This window comes from Mustela nigripes, chromosome 7 (genome assembly GCF_022355385.1).
Source record: "Mustela nigripes isolate SB6536 chromosome 7, MUSNIG.SB6536, whole genome shotgun sequence".
Taxonomy (NCBI): Eukaryota; Metazoa; Chordata; class Mammalia; order Carnivora; family Mustelidae; genus Mustela; species Mustela nigripes.
The window spans coordinates 38,894,974-38,905,649 of record NC_081563.1 but is presented as its reverse complement, the minus strand read 5'-3'; positions in this window follow the sequence as shown (position 1 = coordinate 38,905,649).

The following is a 10,676-nucleotide window of genomic DNA, read 5'->3' as shown; positions in this document are numbered from 1 at the left end:
TCTGCATCAGCTAACAAGTTATTTCTCAAGCTGCTTTTGTGGGCCACTTTCACGGAACAAGAAAGACGAGGTCCCTTCACTTTGGCTGGGGGAGGAGGGAGGTGAAGTGGGGGCTCCCTTCGATAGAATGAGCGAGGGCAGGCCTCTCTTGGGGATGGGAGACAGCTGCGAGATGGAGAACAAGTATTTCCAACCACACTGCGCAGGGGGCAGGCATTATTGGTCCTGCTCTGCAGGGGAGGAGGCCGATCCTTAGAGGATGACAAAATAGATTTTCGGCTGGCAAAATAGATTTTCAATCCTGCCCTCTCCCCCTCCACCCTAGCCATTCTCTGTCTCCCACCCCTGTGTCAGCCGGCGGTGAAAAAGCAGGGGACCATGAAGTCCAATTGGAGAGGGCAAGAGACCCAAGCTAAATGGTAAAGGACAAGAAGGAAGTACAGGTGGCCCTGAGGAACAGGATGGGGCTGAAAGTAGGGGTCTCCTTGCTTCTCTGCTGCTCTCTGGTCACCTTCCCGAAGCACGGCACCTCTCCACAGGGTGGAGACTTACTCTTGCCCCAAGAGAAGGCTCGAATAAAAAACATTTTGCTCATCTTCGAGCCTTTGAGAAGTGTGTGGGAATCTCCCCCACCCAAGCTGGCCTGCCAAGAATGCTTGGATCTCCTTGCCCGTCCCTCAAAGGCCAATGGCAGGTGGTGGAAACTAGTCTTTACAGATGGCCGAGGAGGGAGGAGGGAGGGGAAACACACACCTCTCTCTGAGCAGGAGGTAACAGATAGGAAGGGCTCCCAGGTTGTGCCTGCAAACACGAACGCACATTCATAAAAAGCTGGGCTTTCACAAAGCATGGAGGCCTTCAGTCTGTCATCAGCCAGGCTGGGAAACTGGGGTCCCACCTGAGCCATCCTTCTTCTTCTGGACACTTCACCAACCGGACCTCTGAGAACCATAAATAAAGATCACCGCGAATGGCTTTTCTGTCTGACCCTTTAACCTGAAATAAAAATAAAGCTTGGAGAATGTAATCCTGACTCAAGTCTCCTTTGTGGGCTCCTCCTTCCCTTACCTGTTGACAGGTGCCTGCCGGACCTCACAGTTACCTTTGATTTAGCTGTAATGGCATCTCCACACTTAGCCAAGGTCTGCCCTGTAATCCTTTCCAAAGCTTAAGTCAATTTATATGGTAACCTGAGAGCCATTTCTGCTTCCAGATGATGTCACTGTCTGTTAACACATGCTGGAATGATCGCTAAACTCAGGCTTAGGGCAACAGAACAGATCACTCTCGAAGCCAGAGTTGGGTTAAAACAAATGTTTGACGAATTTTCAAAATAAAAAAGAAGCTTCATTCCCATGGGCCTTTTTGTAAGCTCCTACGATATTGCAATACTTCTTTTCAGAGAACGGAGAGTGGTTTTTCTGAAACAAAAATCTGTACCTGGGAAGTTGCCGTGTATTTATGGAGATAAAGGGGGCAAATTTGAAACTGGAGCAGAGAATTACAGGCATACTGATCAAAACCTCCAAATGAACTTTAAAACACTTATTTTTCTCCATTTGAACCCTGGAATGAGTTTGCATTAATAAAAGTTATCCCTAGCATCTGTTTATTTGAGCACAGTTCTGGGTACAAAAGGGTTTTCTTTCTTCCATGTTTATTTGGGATCTTAGGGTGAACCGTGTAACGATTTCTTTGTGTTAAATGGTATCTGCTAACCACAGCAAACTTAAGCCCATTTTGTTATAGGATAGATGGACTATATTGATGAAGTGGTGGAGAGAGATTTGCCTTCATGTACACCTGTTCACATTTTGCTTTGGTTTAAATGTATGAAAATGATTAAAGAGTTACTTTGGGGAGTGCCTAGGTGGCTCAGTCGATTGAGCGGCTGCCTTCGGCTTATGTCTGATCTCAGGGTCCTGGGATCGAGCCGCACATCAGGCTCCCTGCTCAGTGGGGGGCCTGCTTCTCCCTCTATCTCTGCCACTCCCCCTGCTTGTGCTTGCTCTCTCTAGATCTCTGTCAAATAAATAAATAGAATCTTAACGACAATTTTTTAAAAAAGAGTCTTAGGCTTTAAATGTTATGAATACCTCTAATTCCAAAATATCAATGTTCTCCTTCTCTGTTGTATTGTTTTCCTATTGCTGCTATAAGTTGCTACAAACTTAGTAATGTAGAGCAATATAAATTTATTTTCTTATAGTGCTGGGAGTCAGAAATCTGAAATCAAGGTGTCATCAGGGCTATGTTCCTTCCAGAGTTTTCAGGGGGAGAATCTGTTTCCTTGCTTTCCCAGCTTCTAGTGGTCACCTGCTTTCCTAGGCTCCCAATCCCTTCCCTCTGAGTTCTAAGCATGTCACTCCAACCCCTGCTTCTCTACTCACCGCTTTTTCTGACTGTGATCCTCCTGCAGTCCCTCTTCCAGGCACCCTGTGATTCCTCTGGGCCCACCCAAATAATCCGAGATAATCTCGCATCTCAAGAGCCTTAATTTAATCACACCTGCAAATCCCCCTTTACCCTGTTAAGTAGCATATTCCCAAATTCGGGGGATTAGAACCCCAGGCATCTTTGAAGGGGCATTATCCAACCTACCACACCCACTTTCACAAGTATTTCCAAACCAGGAGGCTGAAAGTTGGGCTTCCAGAAGGATCGCCCAGATGCTAATGAAGAGCTGTGGACACACCCTGGGAGCACCACTCCAGGAGAGAGCTTGTCTTCTGCAACAGGGTCATGGCTGCTCTGGGTCAGGGTAAAAGGACATTGGACTTGGTAGGGCTTTACCCAGGACCATTTAACCTCTCTGAGCACAGTTTGCACATCTATCAAAGGGAAATAACGACATACACTTGTCACGGACTCAAAGGGTGAATGATGCCAGTGCTAAAAATGCTTTGTACACTGTAAAGACTTGTAAGCACCTACTCCAGCAGGACTCATTTTAAGGTACAAATTCTGTCACCAAGCGGTCACTGGAGGAAGAAGAGACTTTTGAGATCAGGCATTCCAAACCTTCAGGATAGATGTTACACCTAGGGCTCGTGTGGTTTCATCAGTCACACTCGGTCACACTGTATATAGCTCATTCCCGGATGGGCCATGATTGGTCCAGTGTTCTTTCCATTACAACCCAATGAAATGGAAATGTGTCCCACTCAGTACCTGCTGAGCCCTCCACCAGGCTTCTGTCCCCAGGTGTGTCCTGAGTCCCCCTCTGTGGTCACTGCTGACCAGACTTCTGCCCCCACCCCTGCAGCATTGATGAGGCCAAATGAAGAGCCACAGGTGGGAGCCCCTGTCTTTATTCTATCGAATCTGTATCTTTCTTCTCTGTTTCTCACACCTGATGTCCATTCAATCCCCTCTTCTCCAACATCTACTCCACGTGTCTTAAACCCTTACTGGTTTCTTGTATTTCACCATCTTCTAGTTTCTTAAGGCAGAAGCTGGTATCATTGATTCAGATAGGTGGCATGATGGCAAATAAGATGCTTGGTTAAATTTTAATTTCAGATAAATACTTTTTTTAGTGTAAGCATATCTCAAACATTTCATGGGGCATGTCTCCACTAAATAAAATTCAAAATCAGCCAGATATCCTGTATTTTTAGTAACAAACGATAGAAGTGACCCCTGAAGGTCTAGTCTTTATGCTGTATTTTTATTTGCTAAGTCTGGCAACCCTATCTTAAGACCTTTCTTCATTTCTAATATATAAGTATTTAATGTTATAACTTTCTCTCTAAGCTTGATCTGCATCACACAAATTTCGATGTGACCTTTTCATTCTCATTTAGTTTAAAATCCTTTTTAATTTCCCTTTTTATTTCATCTTCAGTTATTTAAAAGTATGTTATTTAGTTTTCAAATATTTGGAGATTTACCAGAGATATTTGACTTGATTTCTATTTTCATTCCACTGTGGTCAGATACAAGCTTTGCCTGATTTTAATCCTTTTAAAATTATTGAAGCTCGCTTATGGCCCAAAACATAGTCCACCATGGTAAATGGTTCACATGGATTTGAAAAGAAAATACTTTCTGCTATCATTGGTTGGAGTGTTCTAAAATGTCAGTTGGTCAAGTTGGTGGATCATACTGACCAAGTCTTCTTACTGATTTTCAGTCTACTTGTTCTGTTGAATATGGTTAGAGGCATATTGAAATCTCCAACTTTAACTGCAGAGTCATCTCTTTCTTCTTGTAGTTCTCTCAATTTTTGTTTCTGTTTTGAAGCTCTGAAATTAAATGCATAAACACTTAGGATTGTCCTGTCTTCTTGAGGAATTGACCATTTCATCATTATGACATGATCTCTTGGAATCTGGAATCTTCATTGTCTGATATTAATATAACCATACTAACTTAAAAAAAATTTTTTTTTTAATTCTCTTATTTACTTGAGGGGCGCCTGGGTGGTTCAGTGGGTTGGGCCTCTGCCTTCGGCTCAGGTCATGATCTTGGGGTCCTGTGATCGAGTCCCACATCGGGCTCTCTGCTCCATGGGGAGCCTGCTTCCTTCTCTCTCTCTCTGCCTGCCTCTCTGCCTACTTGAGATCTCTCTCTGTCAAATAAATAAATAAAGTCTTTTAAAAAATTGTTTTTACTTATTTATTTGAGAGAGAGAGAGTGTGCACGCTCAGCAGGAGGGGCAGAGGAAGAGGAGAGGCAGAGAATCTTAAGCAGACTCTGCCCTGAGCACAGAGCCCAACATGGAGTTGATCTCACAAACCCTGAGATCATGACTTGAGCTGAAACCAAGAGTCAGATGCTTAACTGACTGGGCAACCTAGGTGCCCCTCAACCTTTTCTTCTTAGTGTTAGCATGGTGTATATTTTTCCATACTTTTAATTTATTGCATATTTATTTAAGTGGGTTAAAAATGGGTTTAAAATTTTAAAATGGGTTTCTTATAGGCAACATCTAGTTGCCTTTTATTTGGTCTGAAAGTCTCTGACTTTTAATTGTGATGTTTAAGAGTTTTCCTGTATTTACATGTCAGACATTTAAAGTAGCTCTTTTGCCAGAAAGAAGGAATACCAATACACCATACATTGAGCAGAAGGGCTGGCCTTAAAGGCTATAAAAACATAAGTAAAATGTTTCCAAGACCCACATTTCATTCTTGATGTATTTATTTCCTTGCATTTGTTCTTAAAGTTAAATCAACCCAAAACTATGTCTGTTTGTGTTTTTTTTAAGATTTTATTTATTTATTTGAGAGGGAGAGGGGGAGGCACATGCACAAGCAGGGGAGAAACAGAGGGAGAGAGAGGGAGAAGCAGACTCCCCACTGAGCAAGGAGTCCGATGTGGGGCTTGATCCCAGAACCCTGGGATCATGATCTGAGCCGAAGGCAGTCACTAAACCAAGTGAGCCACCCAGGTGCCCCGGCCACCAGATTTTCAAATTTAGGTTCCTGGGACCCACTCCCAATGAGTCGGATCCAGGTCTGGTCCTGGAGCCTGTGCTTCATGACCCAAACTGCCCCGCCCCCACCGACCTGCCATCACTGTGGTAACACCACCAATGCAGGAAGCTCTCATCACAACTGGAGGAATACAGCAGCCAGGCTCACTGAATGTACCATTTTTCTTTTGGGGGGGAGGTTATCAAAATAGTGAGTGATTGATTATTTTGAAGTTTGCCTTCCCATTCCCAGCTGTGGCACAGAGTGAGCCAGTTTCCTTTTAACTCAAGCCAATTTCCATGGACATAAGTTGAGCCCTTTAGGGAAGCAAATTTATTTGGGGCTAGATCTCCATCCTTTGGCAGAACCTGTGTTACTGAGAAATGGAAGAGAAGAAGGCAGCTACTCAAATGAAATCCGAATTATATGAAGACAAAAGGTATTGATGATTTATTTAATTGCAACAATAAGAGCATATGTATCATGGAAGAGTATCCTGCATTTGCCATTTTGAAACCTGTTGTTGTTGCTGCTGCTGGGGGTGGGAATGTTAGAATTTTTTTGCTCAGGCAGATTTTCCCCTCTGGAGTGTTCCTTTTCACCTCTCCCCTATCACGGCTCACCTGAATCTTGCCCAATCTTCAGGGCCAGCTCAAATAAGTCCTTTCCTACAATTCTGCTTCTCAGACTTACTGTAAAGCTAGACTTGATTATGCAGATTAGTCATTTGGTAAATTGATTTTCAGTCACTTGGTCTGTTGGGCCCATGACTTGACAATAATTCCACATTGGAAGCCAGATGTCAAATGAGGAGAAGAAATGACGACCTGGGCCCATAAATTAGGGAAAGTGAGTATTGGTTCCCTGGATGCTAGGGATGGATGAGAGCAGGTGCTGAGAAGGAGCGGCAGGTAGGAGGAGAGAGTCCCACCAAATGCAGGGCACTAGAGTAGAAGAAATTTTCTTCCATGTGTGAGTAAATGTGTATGTAAATAAATTCAATTCGCTCGTATTTAACATTCTAGCAGCAAAAAGTCATTCAGTCTCTCCCATACTGGGAGGTCTCTAATGCAGTCTCGACCAGTTTGGCACAAGAGTCAGGCACATGAGCAGACTTTGCAGTGAAAATCTGGGGGCACCTAGAGGAGGCTTCTGGGGAAGATCTCATAGGAGTAGGGTGGCCTCTAGAAGAAGAACAGGCATTTCTGATGCGGATTTTTATGGGGATGGTGGAAGCGGAAGATGAGGTTGCAAAGGCAGGAGGTTGGGCTGGTACCAGACCAAGAAGGGCCACAGATGTCAGAAGTTTGAAAGTCATAAGAAGCCAGGATCTTTCAGGATGACAGTGGGACCTCTTCAACTCATCCAGGGCCTCAGTGGAGCGGAGCAGGGACACAGACACAATCTCTTGCATTGGACAGAAATTCAATTTGCAGTTGATTTTGGTTGCTGTTGTTTTAATGCTCATCGAGGTTTCTAGGCCGTCTCCTCAATGATAGGCAGTGATCCGTGCACAAACCAATCATGGCAAGAAGATAGATCACCCAGAGAAGGGGCTCTGTTTACCCACAAACACCTTGACAACTCGCCGTGATGGAAAAGGAGACACCAGCAAAATGTCAGGTAGAATAGGCAACAGTCAAACTGGCAAATGCTTTCCTTACCTCCCTCAACTTTGGTCTTTCCGTGGCTGTGTTTCTGCAACCTGTGATGGCTCCATATTCTATGGGAACGACCCCAGTGCAGAGATTTTTTTCCAAGGGTTGCTTTCTACACGTGTTTATGTGCTATCGAAAATGATCTAGGCAGTTTCAATCTAGGCAGGAACGAACACACGAAGATAAATAAGGATATCAGAGTTTCTAAACTCTGTCCCTAAAATCTGTGCCTCTCTGTGGTGTCACCCCAGCTGCCATCTAAAACTATGCCTGAGTCCCTTTTCGCCCTCATGTAACTTCTATGTCTTACAAATAATATAGCTGCTCAATGTTCAATAGTAAAGGACTTTTTGTGGTAGTGGTTTGAATCTATTCCTGATAAAAGGATGTTTCTCATGAAAATATAAGAAGGACTCTGGAAGACAATACTAGACAGAATGGATGTATGTTTTAAACATTGGCTCAGATGATGAGTGAGTTGTTTCTATTATTATTATGCCCAAGATGGGGCTCGAACTCATGATTCCGAGATCAAGAATTGCACGCTCTACCAACTGAGCTAGCTAGGTGCCCCTGAATTGTTTCCTTCAAAATAAAATTTACACAATGAAGTATTATAAACTAACACAAGTACAGTACAGAAAACTCAGGAAACCCTCAAATGTTGAGAGAAAGAATATGTAGTTGCACCAATCTAATACATCTGTTGTTAGCATTTGCTGATTTCCTTTCAGACTTTTTTAAAAATTATTTTTATTGACATATAATGTATTATTTGCCCTAGGGGTACAGGTCTGTGGATCATCAGGCTTACACACTTCACAGCACTCACCATAGCACATACGTCCCCAATGTCCATAACCCAACCACCCTATCCCTAACCCCCTCTCCCCAGCAACCCTCAGTTTGTTTTGTGAGATTAAGAGTCTCTCATGGTTTATCTTCCTCCCAATCTCATCTTGTTTCATTTTTTCCTTCCATACCCCCAAAGGCCCCACTACCCTGCCCCTCAAATTCCTCATATCAGAGAGATCATATGATAATTGTCTTTCTCTGATTGACTTATTTGGCTCAGTATAATACCCTCTAGGTCCATCCACATCATTGCAAATGGCAAGATTTTATTTCTTTTGATGGCTGCATAGTATTCCATGGTATATGTATATCACCTCTTCTTTATCCATTCATCTGTTGATGGACATCTAGGCTCTTTCCATAGTTTGGCTATTGTGGACATTGCTGCTATAAACATTCGGGTTCACATGCCCCTTTGGATCACTACATTTGTATCTTTAGGGTAAGTACCCAGTAGTGCAATTGCTGGATTGTAGGATAGCTCTATTTTAAACTTTTTGAGGAACCTCTGTGCTGTTTTCCAGAGTGGCTGCACCAGCTTGCACTCCCACCAACAGTGTAGGAGGGCTCCCCTTTCTCGGCATCTTCGCCAACACCTGTTGTTTCCTGACTTTTTAATTTTAGCCATTCTGACTGATGTGAGGTGGTATCTCATTGTGGTTTTTATTTGTATTTCGCTGATGCCACACTTTTTCATGTGTCTGTTGGCCATCTGGATGTCTTCTTTGCAGAAATGTCTGTTCATGTCCTCTGCCCATTTCTTGACTGGATTATTTGTTCTTTGGGTGTTGAGTTTGATAAATTCTTTATAGATTTTGGATACTAGCCCTTTATCTGATATCTTCTCCATTCTTTAGACTTTTTTTAACGCACAGTTTTGACATCTTTCTTAAATAAGAAAATAAGCTTCTGTCAAAAGTGTCAAGGGAGCCCCTAGAATTCCTGAGTATTACTTTTTAAATGAGAGAAACACGCTTAGCCTGATGTCACCGAACTTCTGGATAGGCCAGTAGAAACATTTTGCCATCCAAAACCTTAAGACAAAAATGAATTTAGGCCATTATTTCCTTAATCAACATTGAACCCCTCTTCTGTGGTCTGCACAGTGTCAGGCTCAAGCTAAGTTAAAAACTACCCAATTCTCCAGATAGCTGGGTATGAAAACCAAGAAGGTGTGCTGAGTCAAAGCTCACGAGCACTGGAATTCGGACATGCTCATTAGTCAAAGCCTAGTCTACAAGAGGGTTTGCGTGAGGACAGGGACAATGACCAAGTCTCGAAGACAAATGAATATTTTCAATTTAAAAAAATTATTATGTGGTTAATGCTCCAGGATTACATATAATAGGATTACATGCTGAAGGGCAGGACCGAATTGTTCCTTTGGATAAACTTCCTTCAGCTTCTGGATAAAGTGAGTGACAGAAGGATGTCTTAGCAGGAAGCAAACTGCCTTCAGAGGAACCTTATTGCTTGTCGTGAAGAGGGAACCGTGTGGAAACAACGCAGCCCAGCGAGAAGTCATCAACTTTACTTCTCCCCCCGCAGCTACTCTGGTCATGAATAATACCACTTGTACTTATGAATGACAGCTGAAATCCAGAGAGCTCCAGGAATGCCTGTGAGCCCACAACCCAGAGAAGCCTCAAGCCAGGATTCAAACAGTCCTTGCTACTCTTGAAAAAAAAAAAAAAAGAAAAAAGAAATGCCTCATCTCTTTGAGTCAAGGACTTGCACTGTTGGCAGGCTGGAGAAGGTACCTGTCACCCTATCAGGTTCCCAAAAAAACCCGTATCTACAAATCAAAGAGCACTATCTCCACATCTTAGTCAGCTATGTCCACAGTGAAGAGCTAATCAGTGTCACCTTCAAATCACAATGGCAAATATTTTATTTCCCAATTCCACAGGATAAGGAACAGAAACCTCAAGTTCTAGAGAGCTAGTGTTTTTGTCTACAGGCACCTGCCTCTGAAGGATACTAGTGACACCTCTGCTCATTTCCACAGTGTCTGATGTATAAAATCAGGTTAAAAGTATTCCGGGCTTAGCCAAACTGGGGAAAAGTTTCCTGGCATAGCCGCTCTGGTTCCACAGTGTTTTATCTCTGCTCTGGCTAATCACTTTGAAATTAGTGGGGTTTGGGGGCCTTGCAGTTGGGGGATGGCATAAAGATGCACAAAGGGAGAATTTCACACTTTACTGCCTTGCCAATGAATGGTATGAAGTCATAGGAAGGAAACAAAAAGATAAAGCTTTTCTCATCTTCAGAGGAGAAAAATCATGGGAGATCTTCATGAGTCTTTCCCTCAGCCTCCCAAGCCAGAGTAAAAGCCCTCTTTTGCATAACTGTGCTTATCTGTTGGATCTTCAATTTGTGGTCATATTCATGGAAGAATGGACAAAGGAGCAGCGGGGCTGTAACTGAAGGGTTACACAAAAGGCCATTACTTTTAATTAATTTTATGATGATTATTTTCAGTAGTACGGAGACATTGCATGTAGATTCTGGTATAAAAAGATTGAACCACACTTAAAAAAAAAAAAAAAATCAGAGATGCCTCAAAAAACCCCACAGCATGCTTCAGAGCACACCAATCTCATGGTATTTTCAGAAAGTGCTGACTTTATTTTGAACCTCTTCAAGCCTTGGGAAGAGCCCGCTAATTCCAAGGCAGGCTCATTAAGGAACACAGAGGGTAGATTTTCAGGAGAGAGGAAGTGAGACGGGATGTCTGGGGAAA